General features: G+C 44.6%; 2 long non-coding RNA genes, 4 other non-coding genes and 1 pseudogene across 8 annotated transcripts in view; 3 read left to right on the top strand and 4 right to left on the bottom strand.

Annotated features, from left to right (window-relative positions):
- Positions 1 to 13,059, bottom strand: part of Gm16630 (predicted gene, 16630) — a 264,503-nt gene that overhangs the window by 157,347 nt on the left and 94,097 nt on the right. The gene's annotated exons all lie outside the window — the stretch shown is intronic.
- Gm30362 overlaps positions 1 to 13,059 on the top strand; it is a 62,918-nt gene that overhangs the window by 13,008 nt on the left and 36,851 nt on the right. For 2 of the 3 annotated variants that reach the window (XR_869049.1, XR_869048.2), the window contains exon 3: positions 11,716 to 11,801. This is a non-coding gene — a long non-coding RNA (predicted gene, 30362). Of the gene's footprint in view, positions 1 to 4,940; positions 5,123 to 11,715; positions 11,802 to 13,059 lie in introns of those variants that run through there. The other variant, XR_377638.3, reaches the window with a different exon arrangement.
- Positions 624 to 695, bottom strand: n-TCgca12. Its single transcript has one exon. It is a non-coding gene; the product is annotated as a tRNA-Cys (tRNA).
- On the top strand, positions 976 to 1,175 carry Gm22122 (annotated as a pseudogene).
- n-TCgca50 lies at positions 4,755 to 4,826 on the bottom strand. Its single transcript has one exon. It is a non-coding gene; the product is annotated as a tRNA-Cys (tRNA).
- n-Tcgca44 lies at positions 9,181 to 9,252 on the top strand. Its single transcript has one exon. It is a non-coding gene; the product is annotated as a tRNA-Cys (tRNA).
- n-TCgca27 lies at positions 10,698 to 10,769 on the bottom strand. Its single transcript has one exon. It is a non-coding gene; the product is annotated as a tRNA-Cys (tRNA).

Below are 13,059 nucleotides of genomic sequence, written 5' to 3' on the forward strand. Positions count from 1 at the left end.
CTTGGCCCTTCACACTGAGCTGTAGCAACAGCTGTCAAGGTCCTTGTTGGGAACTTTATTCCGGGAGGTAACTCTTAAAATAGGGATACATGGCTGCTATAGCACAGATGCTGAGCCATTAGGACAGATGTCAGTCATGAGCCACCAATGGCCAATGAGCAGCTTAGGAAACTTGTGATCTATGAAATCCATATGATCTTATGATCCCCATCCCCTGAGAAAACCTGGATTCACACATTTCCAGCACTGATAGACCAATTGGGCATCTCCAACTTAATGTATGATCAGGCCACTATCTCCTACACCATTTTCTTGAGGGCCTTTTCCTGATCCCCAGTGCATCTGTGTGTTGAATTTCATGTGCTGAGAACCACTGATGAGTTTATCTAGTAAAACCTAGCTTTTATAGGTTTAGAAAACTCATTATACATTCTCAAAACCCTGAACACTTGCTAATTAGAAAGTCTTGAGATTCAACGAGCACACAGTACCAGCTGTTACATGAAGGACCTGATGAGAGATTAACACAGTTGTAGCATCAATGGGTTGAATCTCCAGCCATGAGTCAAGAGGGAAAGTGCATCTATACCATGAATGTGGATGGTTGCCAAAATCACATGAAAAGGGGGCACCTGGATTTGAACCAGGGACCTCTTGATCTGCAGCCAAATACTCTACCCCTGAGCTATACCCCCACTAGTAACAGTATACACAGTTAATAATCATCATCTGAGTGGTGATAAATTATGAGTGACTACAAAGTTAAATTAGAGATGCTCACAGATTTACTTTCCAGAAGTTGCCAGACCTGACTGGTAAGATGCCTTCTACAGCCATGCAGCTTTCTAGGCCCATCCCTGAAAAACATCTCCAGTCAAAAAAAAAAAAAAAAAAAAAAAAAAAAAAAAAAAAAAAAGGAGCAGAGCAGCCGCAGACCCTGAGCCTACTAACACTGCTATCCTGAATTAGCTCCTGAGCTTTGCGCAGTGGCAGTATCGTAGCCAATGAGGTTTATCCGAGGCGCGATTATTGCTAAACTGAATTAGCTCCTGAGCAGGCCAACTGCCTTCTACATGAGCCCAAGTCTCGCCCGAGCTAGTATCTTGCCGGCAAGAATTCACTCAGATAACCGGATCCTTCTACGGCAAAGCTTTTATTGCTTACTTCTCAGGAAGACCCCGAACCCGGAAAATGGCACTGCTTATATAACCCGCAGCGTGACGTTTCAGCACCTGATGTGGTGTGACAGCACCTGATTAGTTGCTCGCCCATCACCCCATTACTACGCCCTGAGATGGGCAGTGACTGGGCATGAATTTACTCTTGCACTTGCGCATAAGGCTTGTTTACTAGTTAGGCGCAGTGGAAGCCAGCACCATCTTATAATGGCGATTGCTCACGGCACGGTTCTTCACATCTCCCCCTTTTTATTTTATTAAAATTTGAGGCTGGTCTAGGCCTCTGCAGTCATGTCCATCTGCTGTGGCTCCTGTCTTAGGTCATTCCTCCAATGTCACAGCCTTTCCTGTCATAGGGTAACCCTATCGCCACTGGGTCCCATGTCTTAGGTTGGTCTGTACATGAGGAAAGTTGCCCGTCTCTTGATACCACAGTACTGTGTGACAGTAACTGCCAAATGACCTAGGGCTAACTCTATAAAAGAGGCCAGCCAAAAAACGAATTAGTAAAACTCAGCGAAGTGCAAGTGCTGATCAATGAGCGTTGAGTATCTCTCATCCCAGTGCAATGGATCCACAAATCCGTGGGACGCAATAACAGAGAACTCAAACGCCATTCAAGTCTTAAGCATGGACAGACAAATTTCAGGGGAGTCCCCTCGTTCAATGGCTGCAAGTGCTTGAGCAATAACGACCTTGTCACGGTTTAGTTCGGTTCTGAGCTTACAAACCAACCAGAGCATAAACACAAGTCCACAGCAGATGGCAGCAGCAAACAAAACCACCCCCACCCATTCCTTAAAATAAGAAAATGCATATGAAATCCAGGAGGAGAGACCCTCTGTCAATGACAGGTCCACTCATGTCGAGTTGATCTTTAGAACGGCCACTCTCAGGGCCTCAAGGGTCTCATCAAATCTTTCAGACCAATTTCCTGCAAGATACAAAGAAAGCTGCCTAGACAGATTAGACAGAGGTATAGAGAAAAAACAGTCTTTAATATCTACGATTACAATCTCCCAATTTTTTGGTAAGGCAGAAAGCAATGGCAGTCCTCGCTGAACTGGCCCAAACAGGCACATTTGTGCACTAATTGCTCTGAGATCATGTAATAAGCGCCATCTGCCAGATCCTTTCTTAATCACGAAAATGGGTGTATTCCAGGGTGAGGTAGAGAGTTCTAAATGACCTAAGCGTAGCTGTTCCTGACCTGTAAGTAATTCAAAAGTCCATGTTCTTTGGTCCCCTTCCATGGTGGCATTAGCCCTTGCCTGCGTCTGGCAGAAATCCTGCCATAATGCTTTCCACTCAAGATACATCCCCATTTTTGGAACCACAGCTTTCACCACTGTTGTCCAATCTCCAGAAGTCATTGCCAAAGCCGCAAGCCTTTCGACTTGTGCTATAGTGAAATTGGCGCTGACTCCATAGTTACGGACAGACTCGGCAAGCTCCTTAATCTGTACATACTCCACCAGAGCGTGAACTCGCCCTCCCTTGGCTCCTTCAAAAACTGAAAATGCCTGTTGCATTTTCCTCTGTTCCTCTTTTGGAATGAATGAGTCTGAATGATACCTCTGCACATAAGGCGGAGGTGCACTAGGACCCTGAAGCCGACAGTCCGGAGGCCGAACAGCAAGCTGGCTTTCGCCAGCCGCTTTTGGCCTTTTTCTGGACTGATTAGCTTGCATTTTATCTTGGTGGTACCTTTCTCCCTCATAACGAGCTGCTTCCTCCTCCAAGTCTGTTTCCTCAGAGGGGCTAAGTTTCTCATCTGATACTGAGCTACTAAGAGCTAGGTCCTTAAACGCATCTAGTGGCGGGTATAGGTTCCTTCTCCTAGGGACCTCCGCTGATTGATTTTTCTTCTTCTCTTTTTCCTTCTCCTTCCTTCCAAATTCACCCCAGGTATTCTTTCCCGACATTATCTTTTCCTCGAGTTCAAGACTCGTGGAAAGGCCTGTATGCTTAATTGGTGCACCATGTTTCCTCTTTGCTCCCAATCTTTCTCCCTGCTCTACCTCTGATAGACTGTCTTGAATTTCATCCAGAATTTTCTGCCCTGCCTTAACCACTTGTTGATATTCCTCGTCCTTTAAGCACGATCTGATCAGCTTCCACAACAGCATGGTTCCTGCTTTAAGTTTGCCGTTCTCCAGTTCCCCAACTAAATCTCCCTTGAGTTTCTCCCAAGAGGGGATAGTTAAGGACCTTGAGCACGCAAACCACGGTGCTATGCGATCTACCTCTTTTACAAAGCCTTCTAGTGTCTTGGTGGCGACTTTTAAGCCACTCTGCCTCAGGACCGACCGTAAGGCAGTTACTACAGAGTGGGAGGCCCCCATGCTATCTTCTTGCCTTTTTCTAATCGTGCCTGACCTCGACTGAACACCAGTTAGCAATTCCACCGGTGGAAACAGTACGCAATCAAAAAGAAAAGGAACGAGCCCTGTGAAAAGGAACAGAAAGGCTTCTAACGCTGGAGAAAGTTCAAGGCCAGACATACCTTGTAAAGCTGTAAAGTCCCGTAGTTCTGAACCCACCCCATGAAATGGGGGGGGGGGTCTCCTATCAGCACCTGGTGATGATATATATATTCCCGGGTTTCTTGGCGCCACTTCTCGGCCGAGCTAGTATCTCGCCGGCAAGAATTCACTCAGATAACCGGATCCTTCTACGGCAAAGCTTTTATTGCTTACTTCTCAGGAAGACCCCGAACCCGGAAAATGGCGCTGCTTATATAGCCCGCAGCATGACGTTTTAGCACCTGATGTGGCGTGACAGCACCTGATTAGTTGCTCGCCCATCACCCCATTACTACGCCCCGAGATGGGCAGTGACTGGGCGTGAATTTACTCTTGCACTTGCGCATAAGGCTTGTTTACTAGTTAGGCGCAGTGGAAGCCAGCGCCATCTTATAATGGCGATTGCTCACAGCACAGCTCTCCACACCCAAGATACTCCTCTCTTCCTTCTCTGAAGACAGATGGGCTGACTATCAGAGTTCTCACAGAACCCTAGCTGGCACTGTCATCAACATCACTGTAGGATCCCTCTCTTCTTGAGACAGCAGTTAGACAGTCTTTAGCATCTAAGGGTGAAGCAAGTGATCAGTGGGCTCAGGAAGGAAAAGAGAAACTCACAGGGGAAATGTACACCCTACACAGACAGTCAAATTCTGTGACTGGCCTCCTTAGTTCTAACTACAGATTTATCAGAGAGCCACAGAGCCACATCCTTTTATGGATAGGCTTTATTATTGGTCCCTAGACACTGGCTGGCACTATAACTGCTGGGCTTAAAAAGTACCTCCATTATTATACTTCTCCATTATTATACTTCTCTTCTATTTAGAACCCAACAGAACCAGAGAAACTAAGTATATGCAGGTACAGGGGAGAAAGATATTAAGAATGAGAGAGACAGTCAGCATGTAAAAAGAGATGGAAGGCAGCCATGTGTCCACATGATGCCCAGGTCTTTAGCTTCCAGATCTGATGAGGACCATCACTGGAGAGAATAAAAGAAACAAGACTGAGTGTTTTATATCTCCATGAGTAAAAACAACCTTGTGATAGGGGGTACCTGGATTTGAACCAGGGACCTCTTGATCTGCAGTCAAATGCTCTACCCCTGAGCTATACCCCCACCTGCTTATTAATGTCTCATGGGCACTCAGAACCTGCATGGCCACTCCCTGCCTGCTAACATCTGGCATGTGCACCTGCCAGTGCTCTGTCATCATCTGCTTCCTCCTATTAGGCCCAGCCCTGAGCTACCTCTGCTCATCTGACTGCCATGTCCTCATGAATGACCAGCACTCCCCTACTGAGGTCCTTGCTGAGGCAGGAGGCTTCAGCTGGTGCTGCTTCAACCTTCAACTCAACTAAACCCACATGCAACACAAGGGCTACTTAGCTGGCCTCAGGAGGAGCTACATCAGCAAAGCAGAGCACAGAGAATCCTCACACTGTGGCCTCTCCCTGAGCCTTCAAACCTGACACCACTACACAAACTTGTTTTCATATACTTTTTAATAAAATATATGCACAATTAAATAATTTTGAAAACTCAATGTTATCTTTAAAAGGTTACTAAGAAAACAACCACATGTATCCTGAATTATTCTGTTTAGTTCATTGCTCCTGCCATCCAATGGGCACCATTCCCCAGAGTGTTAGCCAGCTCTGCTAGTCTGTCCTGTGCACTTAGGGAAAACACACACAGCATGGTGTCTCTTATGTCATCTTGTCTACATCATGTCTAACTAAACGACTTGTAGATGAGATCATAACTTCACATCCTCTTCCATTCCGACTTTCCCAATACAATCATATTCCAGCTTTTGGTTGGATGACTCTATGTTTATAACATGATGATTTGTTCACAATGTAAGACTGATGTCACTCATTCTAAACAGGATCAAGATATCTGGTGGAACATTTGGTTTTTCTCAAGTTAATGGCAGCCTCATGTTTAAACCTTCTCATTTCTTTCAACATCTCCTATACATGTTGAGGTCTCTATGAAATATCTTTCTGAACAATTTTCCATGCACAGATGTTTTATTATCAATAATAAACATCTGTACTTCCTGTTTCCTGTAGTGACCCAGGCTCCCCCTCCTTTATTCTGATTTCCTACAAATCACATAGTGTGGCCAAGGCACTGTGGATCCCTCCACCTTCACCAGGTAATTTATCCTTTCCACCACCTCTTCTGTGTGGAAGTGTCTCTTCAGATTTCAAGTTTTTTGATGTTTCTTATCACAATGACATTTGTTCCTTTGGAAGTGGAAACCTTCTGATAAGAGGTGAATGAAGTAAAATGTATGTGTGGTAAGACCTATACTTCTTCCCACATGCTCTACTAATCGTTTGTACATTTATTTTAAATGTTTTTCATACAATAATTTGGTTGTGTTAATGAGAATGTCTCCATAGGCTCACATATTTGAATGTTAGGTCGCCAGTCAGTAAGACTATTTAGGGAGGTTTGGGGGATGTGACTGTGTAGGAGGAAATATGTCACTGAGCGTATAAGCTGGAAAGAACCCAGATGCCCATCAACAGAGGAATGGATACAGAAAATGTGGTACATTTACACAATGGAGTACTACTCAGCTATTAAAAAGAATGAATTTATGAAATTCCTAAGCAAATGGATGGACCTGGAGGGCATAATCCTGAGTGAGGTTACCCAATCACAAAAGCACTCACACAATATGTACTCACTGATAAGTGGATATTAGCCCAGAAACTTAGAACACCCAAGATATAAGATACAATTTGCTAAACACACAAAACTCAAGAAGAATGAAGACCAAAGTGTAGACACTTTGCCCCTTCTTAGAATTGGGGACAAAACACCCATGGAAGGAGTTACAGAGACACAGTTTGGAGCTGAGACTAAAGGATAGACCATCTACAGACTGCCATATCTGGGGATCCATTCCATAATCAGCCTCTAAACGCTGACACCATTGCATACACTAGCAAGATTTTGCTGAAAGGACCCAGATAGAGCTGTCTCTTGTGAGACTATGCCAGGGCCTAGCAAACACATAAGTGGATGCTCACAGTCAGCTATTGGATGGATCACAGGGCCCCCAATGGAGGAGCTAGAGAAAGTAACCAAGGAGCTAAAGGGATCTGCAACCCTATAGGTGGAACAACAATATGAACTACACAGTACCCCCCAGAGCTCATGTTTCTAGCTGCATATGTATCAGAAGATGGCCTAGTCGGCCGTCAGTGGAAAGAGAGGCCCATTGGTTGTGCAAACTTTATCTGCCTCAGTACAGGGGAACGCCAGGGCCAAGAAGTGGGGGTGGGTGGGTGGGGGAGTGGGTGGGGGAGCGTGTGGGGGGACTTTTGGGATAGCATTGGAAATGTAAATGAAATAAATACCTAATTAAAAAAAAACAAGAGAAAAAAAAGGTTTGAAATTCCCCATTGGGCCCAGACTCTCTGCTTCCTGCTCCTGGGTCAGATGTAACCTCTCAGTTTGTGCTCCAGTGACTAGCCTGCCTATGTGCTACTATGCTTCTCACCATGGCTATCACAGACTAAAAGTAAAAAGTTTAAGCAATCTCCAAGTTAAGTGCTTACTTTGATAATAATCTACCTTGATCGTGATGTACGTTGGTCACAACAATGTAGTATACTAACCATGAATGAGCCACTATAGTAACAGAGAATAATAAGAGAAAAGTTAACACTGGGGCCCGTGTTGTTATTATAACAGGACCTAATGATGCTGCTTGTTGGAGGAATGTGGGAGATGACTGGACTTTATTTAGAAAAGCAGTTTAACACACAGGTTGTACCTAGGTCTCCCCTCACATATGCAGCAGATGTGTAGCTTGGTCTCCGTGTGGAGACAAGGCTATCCCAAAAGCTATTGTCTGTACATTGGACATGCTCTCCTAGGTGTCATGCCATGTCTGGCCTCAGTGGGAAAGGATGCATGTAGCCTGGAAGAGACTTGATATGCCAGAGTGGGGAATACAGAGGGAGCCCCCATATTCTCAGAGGAAAATGGGGAATGGGAGCAAGGATTGTGGGAAGGTAGCTGGGAGGGGGCAGTGAGCAAGATGTAAAGTGAATAAGTGAAAAAAAAAGTAAGAAAGTAATGAAGAGCAGTTAAATGCTATACTTGTGATGTAATGGGCCTCACTAGCAGGAGCTTGGGAAATACTAGTGCTCAGAACAATGAGGTTGTGTAATATAGATGAAAGTGTGTCAGAAGGGAACAATATTAGCATTATTAACAAATTTTGGCAAAATATAGGTCTGAAATTGTTCTTGTTTTAAATATCTACAATAGACTAAATAGAACATTTTGGATCAATAGTGTTAGCTGAGGAGATTTCAAGACAACCTAGTGTTGACTCTTTCCTATGGTTACAACTTTCCACTCTTTTGCAGATCTGAAGTGGAAAGGAAAAGATGGGCAAAATGAAACACAAAACTGGTGACACTGTTTCCTTGGAGTTATCCACCAGCCTTGGCTCTTACAGCCTTTCTGCCTCCACTTCAGCACAGCACTCTGACCTTGGGTGTAGGGCCTTGAGGAAGGGATCCCATTTACTACTGAGTGCTGCAAAGTCTCTCACCCTCTGTACACTGCCCATTTGTGGGTCTCCATGTTAACTTCCATCTGCTGCAAGAAGAAGCTCCTCCAATGTGAGCTGACCAAAGCACTGATCTGTGGGTAGAGCAGTCCATCATTAGCAGTCACTTTATTGCAGTGTTCTTTATCAGAACATTAGTAGTAGGTATTCTTCTAGGGCCCATGACCTAGCTAGTCCCAGCATCAAAGACACAGTACTAGGATTATATATGGGTACCATCTAATGGAATGGATCTTTTGGCCATTTTTTTAAAGTTATGGTTAAACTTATGACATCGTGTCACCAGATATTCCAAATGTTATTGGTTCTTCTCCACAACCTGATGGTAAGACCCTATTGCTGAGAAAAAACTATGTTTTACCATATTTTCAATAATTCTTTGAGATGTCATATGGTGTATTTTCATCATATTCACCTTCAACTCCTCCTTTTATCTCCTCTACACAGAGCCATCCCACCTTTGTACCCCAGGCTCTGTGTCCTCCTACTTGTGCTGTCCATCTGCTTCTGGGGCAGAAGTGTTCCACTGCAAAAGGACTGATTCACCAAGAGCCACTCCCTTAAAGAAAACAGTTTTATCCCCTCAAAGCCATCAATTCATTAACCTGCAGCACTTTGAGTGAGGCTTGTATAGGTGGGTCTGCAGCATGAGACAAAAATGGACTTCCAGGTGTTTGTGTTCTGTCTCAGCTGTGAAACAAGATAGGAGGGTGCTGGTCGTGGAGAGGTGACAGGCAGGTGTGCAGAGTTGGTTTAGGGCTGAGCTTCACAGGAGGAGGCAGATGATTTCAGAGTACTGGAATGTACACACGTTGGGGAGTGGCCATACAGCTTCAGAGATGTTTATGAGATATACATGAAGCAGATGGGGGTATAGCTCAGGGGTAGAGCATTTGACTGCAGATCAAGAGGTCCCTGGTTCAAATCCAGGTGCCCCCTTTCTAAACATGATTTTGGTACTGAACTTACCACGTTAATTGGGTCTTATCCACCTTAATTGGGTCTTCCATGAAGCTAAGAGATCTCCATTAATTGAAGTTTCTTAAGTAAACTGCATAACCTCCCTCTCTGGGCTGTGGCTCCAGGACACCCCTGACTAACAACTCAAAGGGAAATATCCCAGGTCTGGCTCAGAAGTATCATCTCTGGCAATGAATGGCTTCTTGGGTGAGCATAACCCCCTGTGTAGGGCAATTTCAGTTAAACCCTGGTGTTCTGAGGCCCCCAGGACAATACAGGTATTGCCATTGCTCACAGATGGATGCCCACTAGCACATGCTCACTAAATGCTGTTGAGGAAGACACCACACATATTAGTCACAGGACATGGTGACCAAGTTGGCACTGACCAGGAAGTATGCTCCTTGGTGGCTAGCTTTGATGGAACTAGAAGGTGTTTTGTAAAGTTACCAACAGTCTTGTCAAGCTGTGGACTCTGTAAACTGCAATGATGACCTGCATGGTAGGTTATGAGGCTGAAACCCCCTTTGTTGGGTTCGAAACACCATGTGTTCTAAGAACACATGGCAAGTGGGATAGGATAGCCCAGGAGCAAATGTTCTTAGTGCCCACTCAAGAAAACCTACACCAGATTCTCTGGAAACAGTATCTTAGGATGACCTACCTATGTCTCAGAAAAGCGCTAGGGATGTTTCAGATACACTCATTTGTACCTATTAATTTTATATGAACAACTTCATGCTACAGATGTGGAAAATCATTGCTTAAATCAGCCCTAAGCAAGATACAGCTCATAGTGACCAAGCCATAGCAGAGTTCACATCAATGATTCAGGGACTCTTGTGCCAGCCTTCCTGAGCAGGGATTGAGCAGCCTCCAGTGTCTACCATCTTCCTTTCTCCTTTGAAATCCCTCCATGTATCAGAAGAAAAAATAACATGAAGAATGGCTTCCATCCTCAGAATTGTGGAGAAGTGAGAATCAGAGAGTGAATGCTCACCAGAGAGTGACAAGGCTAGCAGTATGGCCAGCAGGGTACAGCCTTGAGACAGGGATTGGATGAACTGAAAGCAATTGCCCTGCCAGTGACCTATGCCCTGGTACCTGTGTAGGCTCTCCCATTAGCACCACATCCCTGCACTGCCTCACCAGGGGTGCTCTGTGTCTTCTCATCTCCAGCGCCCTGGAGAACCTGACTCACCACTACGGAAAATTAGTATTAAAGAGAGATAGGGACACTGAAAATGCCCAATACTGGTGATGTGTGTATGTATGCTTACTATTATATGTGTGTGTAGATGTGTGTGTGTGTGATTGTGTATTTCATAGTGGGTGTGCATGTAAGAAGTGTGTCCAAGACTGGAGTGAATAGAAGAAACAGCACTGCGTGTGTGATATCTCCATGAGTAAAAACAAACTTGCATAGGGGGCACCTGGATTTGAACCAGGGACCTCTTGATCTGCAGTCAAATGCTCTACCCCTGAGCTATACCCCCACCTGTTTGTTACTGTCTTATGGGCACTCAGAACCTGCATGGCCACTCCCTGCCTGCTAACATCTGGCATGTGCACTTGCCAGTGCCCTGTCATCATCTGCTTCCTCCTATTAGGCCCAGCCCTGAGCTGCCATCTGACTGCCATGTCCTCATGAATGACCAGCACTCTCCTGCTGAGGTCCTCGCTGAGGCAGGAGGCTTCAGCTGGTGCTGCTTCAGCCTTCAACTCAACTAAACCCACTTGCAAAACAAGGGCTACTTAGCTGGCCTCTGGAGGAGCTGCATCAACAGAGCAGGGCACCGAGAATCCTCACACTGTTGCCTCTCCCTGAGCCTTCAAGCCTGTCACTACTACACAAACTTGTTTTCATATACTTTTTAATAAAAATATATGCACAATTCAATTATTTGAAAAACTCAATATTATTTTTTAAAAGGTTACTAAGAAAACAACCACTTGTATCCTGAATTCTTTTGTTTAGTTCATTGCTCCTGTCATCGAATGGGCGCCATTCCCCAGAGGGTTAGCCATCTCTGCTAGTCTGTCCTGTGCACTTAAGGAAACACACACAGCGTGCTGTCTCTTATGTCATCATGGCTACATCATGTCTAACTAACCGACTTGTGGATGAGATCATAACTTCACATCATCTTCCATTCTGTTTTTTCAGATCCAGTCGTGTCCCAGCTTTTGGTTGGATGACTCTGTGTTTATATCAGGATGATTTGTTCACACTGTGGGACTGACCTCAGTCATTCTAAGCAGGATCAAGATAGCTGGTGGAACTTTTGTTTTTCCTCAAGTTAATGGCAGCTTCATGCTTAAACCTTTCCATTTCTTTCAAGATCTTCCATACATGTTGAGTTCTCTATGAAATATCTTTCTGAACAACTTTCCATTCATAGAACATCAATAATAAACATCTGTACTTTCTGTTTCCTGTAGTGACCCAGGTTCCTGCTCCTTTGTTCTGGTTGCCCACAAACCATACTGCACAGCAAAGGCACTGTGGATCCCTCCACCTTCACCAGGTAATTCATCCTTTCCACCATCTCTTCTGTATGGAAGTGTCTCTTTTCAGATTTTCAAGTTCTTCAACGTTTCTTATCAAAATGACATTTCTTCCTTTGGGAGATGAACCGTTGCTCTAAGAGCTGAATGAAGTAAAATGTCTAGCCTTTGTATGTGTGATAAGACCTATACTTCTTCTCATATGCTATACTTATAGTTTGTACGTTTAATTTAAATATTTTTCATACAATAATATGGTGGTGTTAATGAGAACGGCCCCCACCGGCTCACATATTTGAATGTTTGGTCCCCAGTCGGTGGAATTTTTTAGGGATGTTTGGGAGGGGTGACTGTGTAGGAGGGAATCTGTCACTGAGTGTACACTTTGAGTTTTGATAATCTCCATCAGGCCCAGACCCTCTGCTTCCTGCTTGTGTGTCAGATGTAAACTCTCAGTTTGTGCTCCAGTGACAAGCCTGTCCTACGTGCTACCATGCTTCTCACCATGGCCATCAAGGGCTAAACTTAAAAAGTGTAAGCAATCCCCCAGTTAAGTGATTCCCTTGATGGTTATTTACCTTGATCATGATGTGTGTGAATGGCAATAGTGTAGTATAATAACGGTGTATGTGCCACTATAGTCACAGAATAGTAAGAGAAAAGTTGATACTGGGGCCAGTGTTGTTATTATAACAGGACATAAGGATGCTGCTGTTTGAGGAATGTTGGAGTGACAGGACTTTGGATTAGGAAAGCACTTGAACACACAGGCTGATCAAGGCCTCCCCTAACATATGCAGCAGATGTGCAGCTTGGTCTCCATATGGAGACAGGGCTATCCCAAAGGCTATTGCCTGTACATGGCATATGCTCCCCTAGGTGGGCTGCCATGTCTGCATCAGTGGGAAAGGATGCATGTAACCTGGCAGAGACTTGATATACCCGGGTGGGGGATACAGAGAAAGCCCCCACCTGCTCAGAAGAGAGGGAGGGATGGGAGGAACAATTGTGGGAGGGCTCCTGGGAGGGGGAAGTGAGCAGGATGTAAAGTGAATAAGTAAACAAAAAGAAAGTAATGAATAGTAGTTGAAAGCTGTACTGGTGATATAATGGGCCTTCCTAGCAGGAGCTTGGGAAATACTAGTGCTCAGAACAATGAGGTTCTGTAATATAGATGAAAGTGTGTCAGAAGGGAAGAATATTAGCATTATTAACAAATTTGGGCAAATTATAGGCCTGAAATTGTCATTTCACATAGCTACAATGGACTAAATAGAA

The sequence above is a fragment of the Mus musculus genome, chromosome 6 (genome assembly GCF_000001635.26).
Source record: "Mus musculus strain C57BL/6J chromosome 6, GRCm38.p6 C57BL/6J".
NCBI classification, from domain to species: Eukaryota; Metazoa; Chordata; class Mammalia; order Rodentia; family Muridae; genus Mus; species Mus musculus.